Source organism: Vidua chalybeata, chromosome 7 (genome assembly GCF_026979565.1).
Source record: "Vidua chalybeata isolate OUT-0048 chromosome 7, bVidCha1 merged haplotype, whole genome shotgun sequence".
NCBI lineage: Eukaryota > Metazoa > Chordata > Aves > Passeriformes > Viduidae > Vidua > Vidua chalybeata.
The window spans coordinates 18,551,898-18,567,667 of NC_071536.1; the positions used below are offsets into that span (position 1 = coordinate 18,551,898).

General features: G+C 36.0%; 1 long non-coding RNA gene across 1 annotated transcript in view; it reads left to right on the top strand.

Annotated features, from left to right (window-relative positions):
• Positions 1-15,770, top strand: part of LOC128790406 (uncharacterized) — a 42,321-nt gene that overhangs the window by 17,425 nt on the left and 9,126 nt on the right. The window contains exons 2-3 of the long non-coding RNA XR_008431742.1: positions 51-126; positions 937-1,002. This is a non-coding gene — a long non-coding RNA (uncharacterized LOC128790406). The remainder of the gene's footprint in view (positions 1-50; positions 127-936; positions 1,003-15,770) is intronic.

Sequence of the window (15,770 nt, forward strand, 5' to 3'; positions counted from 1 at the left end):
ACAAGACTTCCAGTTTGAACCAGTCACTTTCCCCATTTTCTCTCTTTCAGGCTATTGGGCCACCTATGTTCCTATGAGTATGGCTGAACCATTACATCTCTGGGACTTTGTGACCTTGCAAAGTGGGTGAGTGTCCTGAAACTGCCCCTGCCCATCCATTTGTCTTCCAGCACAACTCTGAAATCCTGTGCATTAGAATGGTTTGCTTATCAGAACAATATTCAGCCCCAAGTGCACATTGAGTTGATCATGTGAAAGATGCTGTTAAACAGTTTTAGAGGTTTTCTCATGCGTTAATGTTCCTGGAAGTGCCTTTAGAGAAGGAGGATAGTGGTTGTGCATTTCATAAGACTTCAGAAATCTTTTGTTTTTCATCTCAGTCCACTGGCCAAATAGAAATGAGTCACTTCATTGTGAGTATTGTGAGTATCCTGTCTCCCATTGCTTTGTTTAGGTTTGCTAGGTTTGCACCTACTTCTTCCAGAACAGGAAAAAAAAAATTAATCACATAAACATATGCTGGTACATGTTTGTTTGGTACACATGGTACACAGATGATACAATGAGAAATTAAAACACTGTTCTCACTTTACTGCCTTTTACTACCTGAAGCACTGTGTGCTGGGACTAGTTCCTGGAAGGACTCTTCCCTTGCTCAGGAAGTGGTCAGCCCAGGGAAGGGAGAAGAGGTTTCTGAGCAGCACAGGGCTTCCTAAATTGCACAGAGAGCATTTAAAATGCTAATTTGAACTTTCTGAAGAGTAAATTCAGTTTGGGAACACAAAGGAAGTATAGTAATTGACATCAGATAAAAATCTAATAAAAGACAGTATCCATAGAAGGGCTCTCTGTCTTGTGTCCTTTCCTTATGTATTCAACAATTTAGGATAAGAGAATAATATTATTTGATGTGTGTTTCTGTATTGTTTTCCAAAGGAAAATGAGAACTGCAACAGGACCTCTTAATTTCTTTTGGGCAGGGTGTCAAGATGAAAACAAAAGGTAAGGTTCCAGGAGCTTAGTGCCAACACCATGCTTTCATAAGTATAAATCAAAATTATGACAGGTACTCCATAATAAGCACCTTTCCATGCTTATGTTCATTAAACAAATATATATACCAGACACTGTTGAGAAAGGGCAATCCTTTGCACAGTTGTTTATCACTGTAAGTAGTGCAATACATGACATAATTTAATTGATTTTGTGGTTGAAAATAACCAGAAAAATTATAAAGCACATTCGTTTTTACTTTTTTTGCTGAGATTAACCAAATACTGAAGCAGTTAAAAGGCTGTGATCAGAGCTGAATGACAGTCAGTGATTCTTATTACTCAGATGGGTGTTTTGTGTATAACACTTTTAAATCTACACTGAAGCTTTTAGTCAATGCTATTCCTGCTCTGAAGCAGCACTATTCTCTCCCACACTCTCTCAGGATTGCCTTGCCACCACTGTATTGCAGTGCTCCCCTCCTACAGAGTATCTGGTCAGTGGTAGCAGCAGCTGCAGGAACAGTGCGTTCAGCATGCCAGACTAAAATTCATGTTCCAGGAATGTCTCCTGGGGGGTTGAGCAATTCAGTCAGATTCATAGTTAAAAGCCTTTCACTGTAACACAATTACCCTGCAGTGGAGAAGAGGAATGGTTGGCATTTGTTTGCTACAAATGTGCCTTGCAAAACCCACTATTACAAAATCCTTCCTTGGGTGAAATTTCCACTGACAATGTGATGTACTTCTGCTAGAATGATAGGCTTCTGTGTTGGGAATATAAGGGGAAAATAGAATGATCAAGAACATTACATATGGGTTTCAACATCCATTTTTTCAAAAATATTAGGGCTTTTTCTGTCTGAAAATTGGCAACTACAGTTGTCCAGCAGGACCCAAACAGTTCCAGAAAGTTGTGGTTTAGTGGCTGTTTAGAAAAGCATTTATTTTCCTTTTTTTCAGATTCTGGCTGATTATTGTTATCATAAAAAACACAGAAAATCATTGCAAAGAATATGTCATCTGCCTTAGGTAGGTGGGGCAGTCTTATTGGAGAAGTTACAGATTTAACTGGCCTCTAGCCATCCAATTTGCAATTTCTATCACATATTCTGCATTTCTGGGTTAGACTGAGTCATGGCCTGAAACAAGAGAGGAAACCGCCACTGTCTGGCCAAACTGTCTCATCTTGCAATAGGAATACTGTGTATTCCTCTGCCTTGTGATCCCCACCATTGAGTCCTAGTCTTCCAGCCACTGGGGAATAAAAGCAAGGGTATCCAAACTTGGCCCTCCTTAGACCACCTTTTTGCCTCCTGGTAAGTGAAATCTTGCACTTAGCCAGTGGGGCAGAGAACTGAAGCACACATATGCTTGTGAGAATTGTGTGATATAGGGCAAAAAGAAAAGAGTGAGAGAGAACTGGGATACTTTACAGATAATTTGTGATGGAGTCAAAGATGATGACAGTGACTAAAGCTTAAGAGGGGGCTTAGGGAGGAGGTAGGGACAGAAGGAAAGGGAAGGGGAAGGGGTGAGTTGTGGTGCAAGTGAAAAACTGGAGGGAAGAAACTGTGAGAGGTAATACAGAGAATAGGAGAAAGCTGTTTGGAGATTAGTTCTCAAGAGGCTCAAAGTACAGAAGGCAGTTTTGTATCTCAGGAAACCAAAACTAAAATTTTACCACTTTGTGCATGTATTCTTCAGCCAGCTGTATGACAATGAAATAATTAGGCTTATTCACAAACTACCCAGATGATTCTGCCAGATTAGACAATAAAGAGAGAGCTTGATGGGTCAAATCTGCACAAACTCTTTTGGGTTTTCAGGGTTTCAGTTCTAATTGTTGGCCTGATATGAGCTGCCTCATCATGTAATTTGAGCAGTGTGAAATACAGAGCTCATTAATTGAAGCATTATACACTTCATATTGCCTGAAGAAGCAATCTCATGGCAGCATAATTTCCCTCCTTTCCATACTTACCATTTTTTGGAGTCCAGAATCAATATGCTTTCAAAAGTACACCCTGTAAGGATTATATAGACAAGGTGGTCAGTGCACAGAAAAGAGACATAGACTTTCCAGACAAATCCATAATCTGGAAACAGAACAAAAAGAATCTGATATGATAGCAAGGTTGCTGGTCTGGACAGATAGAGAAGACAGAACATCTAAAATAGAAGGAAAACAGACTAAATTTTTGTAATATTTAATCTGAGCTGGTAGTCTAGTCACAGACACCATGCAATTTCTTCCAAGCTGATACAGGATAGTATTTGCATGGTTTAAGTTTAGTTAGGTTTTTAAAACAAATGCCTTCAATTCACAGTACAAACACCTGTACTCACTCCAAAGGTCCATGTAAGACTGCAGTGATTTGAAATATACTGGGCAGAAGTGATTCTGGGAAATACCTATCTACCTTTATGTAAGGGAGAAACAAAAGAAACACAAGAAGTAAGAGAGAAAAAGGTACAAAAATATGAAATATAACCTGGAATAGCTCTAGTAAAACAGTTGTTGGAAAAATGTCCATACATTTTGTGCTAAAACGCGGTGATTGTACAGGCAAAAGAATTTGCTTGTTGTTGTTCTTTAGATCCTCCTATATGCACAAAATGAGACCTTCAAACGTTCTTCATTGCAGCTCTGTACAGAGATCCTCTGCTCTTATCATGAGCTTTTTTCCCAAAAGAAACAGTTTGCAGGATCTCAAACTCAGGGCAACCACTTAGGCCAAGAAGCAATAACAATAATGAATAGCTTTTGTATTCTTCAAAATGAGTCATGTTGTTCAAAAGGTAAGAGGAATTTACTCATAATGGACAGGCAGTGATGATTCAGCAATTATATTTTCAACAGACTGTCAAACAAACTTCAATGGACTATAAGAATGAATCTGTACTGATCTCATGGAAATATACAAAAGGAGTTGTTTTTGCATTATTAGAAGCAAACACGTTACTCAGACCCAAAAGTATAAAAGAGACTGATGGGCAGCCAAGTTTCTCAGCGGACAAGCCAAACAGATTTCTAAGCCCTCTTGAAGCTGAATTTGCATTCCTTCCTCAAAGAACATTTTTAAAAGCAGTTCTCCAGATTTTTTTTTTTAAGTATTACACTGCCATCATATAGATCCAGATCACTACTACTAAATGCCAAAACCACAGATACTCCATTCTGTGCTTCCAGAAATACTTGAAAATGCATCAAATGTTAAAAATGTTTGACATTGCAAAGTACCAGATGATTAGTTCATCTCAAACAAGTTTTCATCAATCAGAAAATTTGCATATAAAGATTATTAGGGAAATCTTTAAGATATAATATCTGACTTTGTAGCACCTAGTGAAGGCTAGCCCTTAGAGAGAAAGGGAGAGAGAGTTTTGTAATAGCTATATATATAACATAGGTAAATCCCTGCTATGACAATCTTCGCCTTCTGCTGGAGTCCAGTTGATTTCAAAAGGCCCACATAGATACTAAAGTCTACATATGTAGGCCAGAAATTAAAGATTCTCTATGTGGATACAGAGAACTTTTTCCATCTACTTGAGGAAGAGCTGTGTAAGACTCAACTGCCTGTGATGCAATTCTCTTTGAGACTGAACCAACCTTTAAGCCACCTCTAGCACATTCTAGTCAGATGAAATAATACATTTAAATGTATTGACAACCTTACAAAATGTCACAGTTTAGTTTTGCATAACCATGACTTTATAATTTGAAATTCAGTAACTATTTAATATTTTTTAGGCTAAGAAATACTTTTCCTTCTGAAATACAGCTAAAGGAAAACTTTAAAGGGCATAGAATAGAAAAACATTCTAAGAAACATGGATGGAACTATATCCAAATGACACTTAGTCAAGAATTTCCTAGATCCATCCAGCTGTAGGGGTTAGATTTCAAAGAAATTAAAATTCAGATTTATTTCTGACTGAACAAAATATGTAGTGTTGACTTCCTGCTTGAAGTAAAAGGCACTGAGCAGTCTCCACCAAAACAAATGGAAAATGGAGACCAAGCACATTAGCAATCCATGCACTTTTGCCTTTACTGTGCTTTTCTAATCCCATAGTATGGAATACAACAAAATGTGTTTGTGTGTGCAGAAGGCTATATGAAAATATATGTCTGCACACAGTTATTCTTTACAATAATTTAACTATAATACAATTTGTTTGACACTTTAACATTCAGGCTCTGTCTGCCAGATCAGAATATTCTGTGTGATTGCATTGCTTGGAAAATGACCAAAAAAAAAAAGCAGCTGGAATCTCTGGCAAGTCATGTGGTGCTGCTCACAATAAGCATGTAGAAGGTTAAAATTAGAGTCAGAATTTGGTTTTGACATATTTTAAAAATAACTGACATTTATCCTGGGAATGTACAACATCTAGCATGCATTAGAAAGATCTTTCTACATCTGAGCACACTTTAGCAAAACAAAAAAGGAAGGCTTCCAACAAGCCAAAAAAGCAAACAAGCAACATGATCTTGAAATGCATAAATAGGATAATAACATGCAGGGCACGAGAAATAATCCCTCTGCTGTGCTATGCATTGCTTAGGCCACAGCTAAAGCACCATGTCCAATTTTGGGTATTTCAGAATGGTTTCTGTGTGAGAGGACTAGAGGCAACATGGTAACAGTCTTAAAGGATATAAAAGGACTCTGTAAAGGAATAATATAAATGTATTCCCTGTCTCTATTTTGTACAAGGCAAGAAGTAATAAACCAGAAAAAAATTAAAATTTTATATTGGGAAGTGGGGGGAGAAATCTAACCACAAATATACTGGAAGACTGGAATAGCTTGCCTGAAGAAATTGCAGGTTGTCTATTAGAAATTTTTTTAGGATGAAATAAGCTAATGAAGAAATAAAGAATGAAAGAATAAATAAATAATAAATAATGAATGAAAAAAACAGGAATTATAGAACTGTCACTGATCCCATTACACTGCAGGAGGATAGGCTAGGGGACTTCTGGAAGTTCCTACCAGATTTACGGGTCCAAGATTGTTGGAAGGAGTGATAGCATGCTAAGACATGAGCCTTCCTCAGAAACTGTGGAATTTCCTGAGTGTACAGTGTCTGAATTGACAAGTTCTGGTTCTGTTCACATTTGGTTTCTATTAATTTTTTTTCCAGTACAAGTTCTTACACAGCTGAAGCTTCAGTCTCTGATAACTGCATTTCATTTAATCACTCAAATAAAAAGTTTTCAAATTGATCTTTTGGATTTGCCTTGGAGAAGCAATAGGTCACACTACTGAAATTTCTCTCTCAGACTATATTTATATGAACTAGTTATATATTATTTTAAGAAACAAGTTAAAACTTCTATCATTAAATAAATAACTTGGCCGTTTAAAATTAAATAAATAACTTGGCCGTCACACTACTGAAATTTCTCTCTCAGACTATATTTATATGAACTAGTTATATATTATTTTAAGAAACAAGTTAAAACTTCTATCATTAAATAAATAACTTGGCCGTTTAAAATTGAATCCGTGATTAAATTTATTGTTTAATGTCTTATATGTATTATTTCCTAGTCTTTCATTTTTTTACAATATGTGCACAGATTGAAAGCCACTAGGAGTTTCATGCTGTCAGCATAGCCCACAGAAATTTCCCTTTTCCTTTCCCTGTTCTTTTTATTTGATCCATTAATCTAGGCTTTTCCCTCACCTCCCCTCAATAAGATTGATTGATAAAGAAAAAGCAACTAAAAAAATTCAAGAGCAGTACTCCCCTTCTGCCAAAATGCAATTTTAAGTCCAACAGTGATAATATAGAACTGTTAGAACCAGAACATAACAACAATAAAACTGACATTTTCTTGACCTCAGATTTGCTTTTAAAGTTGTGGAACATTTCCAGTAGTGTGGGTGTATAAAAGAAAGCAGAAACTCTAAATACTAACTACACCATTTTAACTTCTCTTCCTACTCATGAAACACCACTTACATACAAGCAGATATTAAGATCTTAATCTTAATATTAAGATATTAATAGAGCATCAAGATCTTCATTAACATGTGTACTAAAGCTGAGAAAATAACTAGCAAAAGATGTTAAAAATGCTATATGACTTCAATTCCAAAATATTATTTTTCTCTACACTTATTGTGATATTCACATATCTGTACACATATCACAATATTCATTATCATTAATAGCTCCCTTGATAATCAATGATCTCCAAACACAGCATGAAGCATCCTTGTCTAAATATACCATGAGAAATGGTTACCTTTAACAAGTCCTCTTATTATAGCCATACTAAAGGAGCCATTTTACCAATTATTATAATTTCTAATAACATTTTTAAATGTTTTACATGTTATTGATGATTTGGCTCAGATTGCACATATTATTTTCAACAGACGGGGAAGGGGAAGGGGAAGGGGAAGGGGAAGGGGAAGGGGAAGGGAAGGGGAAGGGGAAGGGAAGGGGAAGGGAAGGGGAAGGGGAAGGGGAAGGGGAAGGGGAAGGGAAGGGAAGGGAAGGGGGAAGGGAAGGGAAGGAAGGGAAGGGAAGGGAAGGGAAGGGAAGGGAAGGGAAGGGAAGGGAGAAAGAGAGACTAAAAGGAAGAAAGTGAAAAAGACAGTTCCTGCCTGAGCATGACAGCAGTACAATACCCCACACAAGCACCACAGTGAACTATTTTGAAAGCCAGGTGTTTTCTGTTGTTCTTCATGCAAAACATCAGTAAAAAATTCTATTCTTAACACAAACTATTCCAATTTCCCCATTAAAACCAGGAACTCAACAATAAGAGTCAAGGCACCAGTAAATAAAAATAGTAGTACTACCTTCCAGTTATATTCATATCTGGTTTGGTATGCATATATGATGTTGCACATTTATCTCAATAGTCAGCAATGAGAATAGGATTTCTGTCCCTCCAGAATTCTGGGGAATGTAAAACTTCAAGCTGAGCTTACAGAGTCACATTAACATTTGTCCAACAATTAGAATGGGAAAGAATACTGCACAAGCATCATGGCTAAAAAAAAAAAGTGCCATTATATGCATATAATGTAATACCATCCAGAGTAGGCTTCATACTGAAAGAGCAATAAATCCAGAGTATTAATCCAGGCTTTGCAATTACCCTGTATGGATTGGAATAACTTAACTTCTTGGATAAGCATTAAGAATGGGAAGAATAATAATAGGTCATATTAATTTTTTTCAGGTTGTTTTTTTTTTTTACTCTCTTGCCCTTGCTCAACATTATACAAAGTTTGCACAAATTTTCCATAAAAATAAGGCACTCGTTTATTTATTGTGTTCAAGCAAGTAGCTATAAATGAATCTATTACAAGTGTCTGAATAGCATAAAATAGTATTACAATCAGCTAAAAGTGAAAATCCAAATGAGTTGCAAATCATATCATTATAGTGATTAAATACATGGCTTACCTAAGCTGCTATTTCAAATTAAATACTTCTGAATTTATGTAAAAGACTTTGAGCAGACTATTTAACAAGAGCAAGCAAAAGCTTAGCACAAAAAAAAAAAAATGCTGCTACAGCAGCCGATCACCCTTCAGCCAGCAGCTTAATCTTTCACTAAATTCTATAATGCTTTTTTCCTTCATTCTAGAAATACAGTTGTAGCAGCATATTTCACAGCAACACTGCATCTGTACTTTAAAGCATGAGTTCAAATTCGATTTTTCAGAAGCTGAGCCAAATTTAACCTTATTTCCATATTTGTATACTTACCACTGTAACTGAGATAAAGAAAAAGAAACTATTTACTATCAGAAAAGTCTTGCTGTTTTTCTCAACCACAAAAAGCAATGAGGTATTATGCATGAATGTACCAGTCCAACTACCTGTGCCGTTTAGTCAAATTCATCTCTGTCCCCTCCCATGCCAGCCACATGGATTGAACAGTCTCTCCAGAGCAGGACATGTTCCTTGGGAATTGCTAGAAGGGCATACCACTGTTTCATGAAGCCAAGTCTAGTCTGGGTAGTAACCATTTTCATCTCTGCATCTGAGATAGCTCATATGTGATGAAGAGAAATGCACTGATTGTGCATTTCCTTTTAAGTTATTTAACTCTAAGCAATAACAAAAAAGAAATTTACCATAAGGAATAATCAGTGTCAATAGTCTCTAAGGAAAACAACAAAATAGCATGCAAGAATTCGCCTAGTTCTTCTGGAACAGGAACATTACATTTTTCATTCTTAATCAAATGATTGCTTTGTCCTACTCATCACTCAGCTCCTGACAGCACCAAATACTAAGTATTTCAGAAAAAAAATGCAAGTAAGCCCTATTGATGATTATAATAAAGTACCTGATTCTAGATATTTTCTATTTCTGGTCCAGTCAGTTAATATTTACAATGTCATTTATTTTTATCTTGTCCAAAATATTTGTGGCTGTTCTCAATATCCTCTTCTTTGTCCTGATAATCTGTTGGTTTTGCAGGTGTCTTGTACAAGTGAATGATTCAGTTTATTTATGTGTTGCATCTAAAATAGAATTCATCAGCTTCAAAATTAGGGTCTAAATCTGTAGTGCTTCTCTTTCATCTCTGCTCTAAACTTGAATTGGAAGAAGAAGTAATTGAAAGTAGCAAATCATCTTATTTTTTATACCTCGACAATACCTCTTTGCTGATCTTTATAAAGCCACAGTCACAGATTTTCAGTTCCTCTTATTTGGAAATCTAAACATTTTGCTTCACATTTGATCTTTTTCTCTTATTTTATCCAGCTTTTTGGTAATACTTTTTAAATTTAAATGTAGTTTTTCAGAGGGAAGTAAAATTTTAGTTCTTTGCACATACAGAAGCAATTTATTGGAACAGATTTGCTGAGCAAGCCCATTCAGCTGCACAGCAACCAAGTAGTGCTTGGTGTATGTTCACCAGTGAAAATTTACCATCACAGGAGCCCTTTTACCTCATAGTCCAGAGTCTGATTTATGTCAGAAAGTCTGCACATACTGTGTTTCACTAGGAAGATGAGGTTTTCCTAGTAAGTAACTGGATGTGCATGACACTATTGCATGATGAGTAAATATTGACATATTGTATGATGATACAATTATATGACAACTAAAGTAGTTTCGCAGAGGATCATATCCTATTGTAGCTCCACAGTTGCTAGCAGGGACAGAGTATGTGTTACAGAGTATGTAGCTGGGCTAAATGTTTTGTAGTGGGTGTGATATGCATGTTCCCAGAAGCACAGACATTTCTCTGAGCAAAAAGAATACACTTTCTTTTCAGGCAGCTTACCTTCTAATATTCTACCTACCTGTCACCAGTCTTGTTTAGACTTGTACAAAGTGTGTGGGCATTTTCAACAGCACTTGCTGTTTGGAGCAGAAGGCGGATGGATTTGAAGTTGGCTACATGCTACAGAAACCAATATGCTTTAACCATGTTGTCCCAATGGGCTGCCTACACCTCAAGAGCTCTTACTGAAGTTCATTTGAACTGACAGAGCTCATGCTTTTAAATGGGCATTAATAGATTAATGTATCTGTTTGTACTGCACATTGAGATAGTACAGGCCCAGTTTGCCGGATCAACTGACTAAAACAAGGCTGTTTTCTTATACTTTATATTATATCAATACTCCACTGGTTGCAACACTTCTTGCTCAACTCAGGTTCCAAATTAATTTTTTTACAGAGTAATTTGTGCCACTTGGCCTAGAAGAGATGTAATAAATATAGTAAGGCTGAGATACATTGCATATACTTAAACCCTTGGAAAAGATAGCACCATTTGGAGACATTATGCAAATTGTCTTTATGCCTTTCTCCTACCAAATGAAATATTGATATGGATACCTTTTTGGCATGGGCTGCAGCCAATGCCAAAGGACACATGTAAGGACAACAGGGATTCTGTGCTGAGCATTTAAAAGATTTTGCTTTACCTTCCAGACAACTCTTCAGCAGCACACCTGATTTTCAATGAGAGGCTAATAATCTCAAATTTATTTTTAAAATCCCCATTTAAATTTATATATTTATTTTGACATGACATGAAAATTATAATATAAGTATAAGAATATGGTTTCAAGAGTTTTCACAGTCACCTGAAAAGCCTCATACTGGGCAACAGCTTCTACTAAAAATGGAATCCCTTCAATACAGTAACATAGTTCCAAAGCATAAGAAAGAATCATAGTGTGGGAACTTGCAGCCAAGGAAAAAATTATTTTATACATCTTGTAGGCAGTTCAAAGGAACCATATCAGGACTTGTTACACTGTTGTGAGCATATATGCTTCTTGTGTACAAGATACATCTTATTATTTCTTAACTATCATTAGCTATAAAACTGTTTCTACATTTCTAAGCAGTCACATATAGCTGAAAGAGACTGTCTCCCAAAAGAGAAAGAATCTCTAGTTACATATTCTGTATTTAAATGTCAAAATAAAAAATCAACACTTCCCTAAAAATTCAACACTTGGTATATTTCCAGGAAAAGTTACTTTACAATTTAAAAAAATTAAATTTCTTAGAAGGAAATGCTATTTTAACTACAAATGGTGCTCATATCTAAAAAAAAATTTAAACAGTGAAAACCACCTAAACTGTTTACAGAGCTGGCAAAAATATCTGCTTTATAATTAATAAATTCTTTTTGATAAATATTTTTCATCCTGAAACCATGTTCTCAAGTCCATGCTACAAAGAGTAACCATTCTGGGTTAAAACTAAAAAATGTTTTAATTGTCTTTCTTTTATCTAGTTTAATCCACCTCTAGCCAATGAACTTAAATTACAACAACCAGCTCTTAAATAATCTTCTGATGAGAAGCTAAAATCAGAATTACTGTCAGTGATGACATAAGATTTCCATTTGCATATAAAATAATTCTTATATATCTGTGTAAATCACTTTGTTTATTTACTAAGCCTGCAATTCATGTCAGTTTTAGGGATTTAATTCCCTGGAATAGTAATGCTATTGCTGAAATACATACACACACACATACACACTCTTAGGTTGTTTGATCAGGGTATATGCCTGTAAATGGTGAAATATAAATTCTGTATGACCACTGATTTAGTTTATATGCAAAACAAAATCATGGTTCACAGAACCACAGGATCCTTGGAATTGGAATAGCCTCTGGAGATCATCTAGTCCTTCTCAAAGCACTTTCTAGATGACTCACATCAACATACCTCTTACTGATTCACAGTTCTACAAATTTTTACTTTTTTCACCTGTTACAACAAAGGCCTTATATCACTTTTTCAAGGTCTTTCTGTATACTGAAGATAAGTGCCTTGTAAATCTTTCACAAAGCAGGCACTTGGTATCACTGGAACACATCATCTATAAAACAAACTAATATTCATTATTCTGAGCTGCTCATAACAAGAGCTCAAGTCAGAGCCAACTTTGCTATAACATTATTTGTATCCTTCAGTCTACACAATTCATAATTTCTTATTTATACTTTGATTTTGCTATGCAATCTTTGCAGAAAAGCCACATCCTTTCAAAACCAAGATCTATTAACAGCTTAGTGCACTGAAGATACCCAGGCTAAACAGCAACACTATTGGACTGATATATTACTCTAAGTAATGCAACAATAAATGTCCTTCACAGAGTATTGTAATATTCTTTATAATACTATAACAGGCAAGTACTAGTCAACAAACTAAGGTTTCAGTTTTCCAGCTTCAGATAATAAATAATGTTTCCTGTTCCTTGATTGCTGTTCGTGAGGCTCCTTCCTCAGAGCTCAACACAGTGATGATGGGATACTTCCTCTGCACCAGAATGGCAGAAGGGAACATAGTTTTCATCTGTTGTACCACCCAGATTGAATTTTTTGCAATCACATGACAATCACCTTTCATTGTAGTGGAATTCCTTAACTGAGCAAGATTAAAAGTGAACTGTGTGCATAACAAAGAATACTGAAGCAGAAAGAGTGGGAGGAACAGCAGAAAAATAGGGAGCATAGAGGAGGAGCAGAGAAATATCAAAAAGAGTTGTGGAGCACATTGTAGAAGTGGGCGAGAGATCATCAAATAGCCCTCTACAAAACTACTATATTAACCAATTTCTAGGACAGAGGGTTAAGTGGTATTTCTAGTTCTATTTTGTTACTCAAAGAAGCTTCCTATACAATTAGCCTCTTTTAACTACAGTATAAAAACATCATTGCAAGGGTTTTTATTGTGTTTGTTTTTAGAGAAATAAAGAATGACTGTGAGACATCAATACACATGACTATTTCTTAAGCAATGCAAACAGCAATATTTCTCTAAATATACGAAAAAACTTTAATGGAAGCATCTATACCACCTAGACTTTGTATCTAGGAAAGAAGGATGTACTGGCTTGGCTTTGCTAGTCCGTTAGACATATTTAAAAGGAAGTCAAGAAAGGAAAGAGTCCGAATAGACGTCATGAAAACTAAGAAGATAAGAAAAGTTGAAGTTCTGAAAAGAACCCTTTCACCGAGCCTGCTAATAAAGACGGTCCATCTCTTCATTACCATGCTACTCATCCACCTCTGTTACTCTGCACAAAAGGGAAAAAAGCAGTCTTTATAGTTGTACATGATTATATTTTCCTTTTGTATTGAGTTCAAAGTCTTTTCTAAAAAAGCAAGAGTAGATTGCTCACAATGTAATGGGCCATTCCCAGGAAACGAAAAAATGGCCTTAACGTTTTATATTAATACAATAGGTTATGTATAAAACAGGTTTTAAAAAGTTAATGCATATTAGCTCAGAACAGCCATATTTTAACGCTGTGCGACTGAAAGTTCCAGTAGAGCAGATGAATGAAACTACAGAAGAAAAAAACCCGCTATGACAAAGAGATAAAGGTTTAACTAAAAGGACTCAAATCTATATTTCAGGTGCCTCTTTACCTTCCATCAGGAAAAGAGTTATTAGGAGTAATGAAATCAGAGATAGAAAATACAAAAAGTTTTTAGATCCTTCTGTGCAAGGCGGCGACACTGGCCTTTACTTCTTCACTTTATAATGATTCCTTTGAGTTGTGGTTCTGAAAAAGCTGTGAAACATCTTCCTGTTATTTCTTTTTTATCTTTCCAAACACTGGCCAGGAATAACCCCATCCTATTCTTTCCTTGGATTTTTGAAACACATATTGACTGTAATGACTATAAATTATCTAGTTAATGTGTTGGATTTATAAAAGTGTTAGAGCTCCTCTACGCTGCTATGAGGTGCCTTTGAGAAGGTGCAAGGCACAAGAAGAATCAAACTTTTTCCATGCCTGCTTCTACTTTAGGCCACTGCAAACATTAACTTTAGAAAAATTTTTAAGTTAACTGGATTCTAGGACAGTCTCACCATATCACTCCCCACCTGCTTAGCTGTTGGCTCTCTCTTCACCACAAGTAGCAGTAGACTGCTAGACAACATCACCTCTGCCAAATACCTCCCCTGTAGGCACTGTCCTGATGGTCGGTTTCTGGGTGATAATCTCCCTTACTTGGGCTTCTAAGATTCAGATACAGATTTCTACCGAGCTCAGTTACAACGTGCATATGTCAAAGAAACAACTGTTTCACAGCTTTGGTCACTCTGACTGCACTGCACTACCTACTCTAAAGCCGCCACAAGCACTGAACTAGTAGTTTCCAGACCACATCATTACACACTGCAAAACACAGGATCCAAGTAATAAACCTTGCAGTATCTGCATCTTCAGTACCTTGCAGTATCTGCATCTTCAAAGATCAGTACCTGATCTTTGGCTGTGCACCTAGGACTGTAATTGAATGTCTTAGGTTCTGCATGACAGAAATAAACAGGCACTACAGAGTTACATATCTTTTCCATTAACCTATTTAATCTCCTAAACAATTGGAACAAAATCAGGGTTTTGGGATGAAATGTCTTAAGAAACACTATAACCACCTCTTCTTACCTCAAAATTTTCTTCAGATCATTTTCATCTGAGCAGAGCCATGAGTTCAGGTCTTCACAGAAGCATTTCAGTGTCCAGAGAGAAGTTTCTGGTGGAAGATTACAGGCTCTGAATTTTTTTGTCACAAAGACTAGTAGCTGTCATATCAGAACATTTTTAAAAGACATTTTTGGTCAGCTCAACATCTAATACATAAAGAAAAATTTCAAAACTTAAACAAGTGCGCTCTTCCAACAGTTCCTCCCATCCCACTTAAAATGCAAGTCAAAAAGTAAAAATAATTTTTAAAAGTGTTGCCAATAGTCTGTTTTCAAGCATTGGCTGACCTTATCTCTTATGATGACTGTTTCTTTGCTGATGACACCACTCAAATTATTTACATACATAGTACTATTTAGGTTTTTTTGACACACTTTTCATTTAACTGGTAATTCCTGATAGAAAAGTGATCTGTATACAGAATTGTGAGCCAAGTTAAGAAGCAGGTGTGCCTATGCTAGTGATGATCTCAAGTAAAGGGTATCAAAAAGCCACAGATTCAAGTACAAATGTATCTACTATAGATCTAAAAAATTTAAGAGTGAAAGACTTTCAGAGTTTCTGCTCAATATCAGCAATTCTGAGGAGAAATTGTATTTGACCTTCTTCATCTCTAGTTAGAAGAGGTCCCAGTTAGAATTGAGACCACTTTAGGTCTACACTATTTGGCTCTGTATGCACACCATGGAAAGCCAACAAAAATCTCATGCAGTACAAAGCTTAAAAATCAACAGTACTTGAAAATTGAATTTTGATTCTTCTCAGACGTACATTATTAAATTGTAAGCATAATACCAAAGTGA